We start from the raw sequence: 362 nt of genomic DNA, 5'->3' as shown, positions 1-362 counted from the left end.
CTCTCTCTCTCTCTCTCTCTCTCTCTCTCTCTCTCTCTCTCCCTCTCTCTCTCTCTGTGCCTTGGTCAGGATGCCTCCTGAAGCCCACTCGGTCGTGCCCTGGTCGCATGAGTGCGTCTGGTATGATCCAAGAACGGCGACCCTCACCGGCAGCTTTCCCTCCTCCTCCTCCGTCTCGAGCCTCCTCCACGGCTGTGTTTCCCTCGGTGCGTCCCTTCTCACCCGCCTACTCACCATCTTTTTCCCTTCTTCAGGTTAGCTCGGCCGTTGATATGGTCCTCCTCCCCTACCTCCCCTCCTCCCCCTCCTCCATTGAAGACGCGCTCACCCTCTGCCGCCGGATCCCTGATGCCTTGCCGCGC

The sequence above is a fragment of the Nannochloropsis gaditana genome, assembly GCF_000240725.1.
Source record: "Nannochloropsis gaditana CCMP526 unplaced genomic scaffold scaffold450, whole genome shotgun sequence".
In the NCBI taxonomy this organism is placed as follows: Eukaryota; class Eustigmatophyceae; order Eustigmatales; family Monodopsidaceae; genus Microchloropsis; species Microchloropsis gaditana.
Note: the sequence above shows the minus strand (reverse complement) of the source record.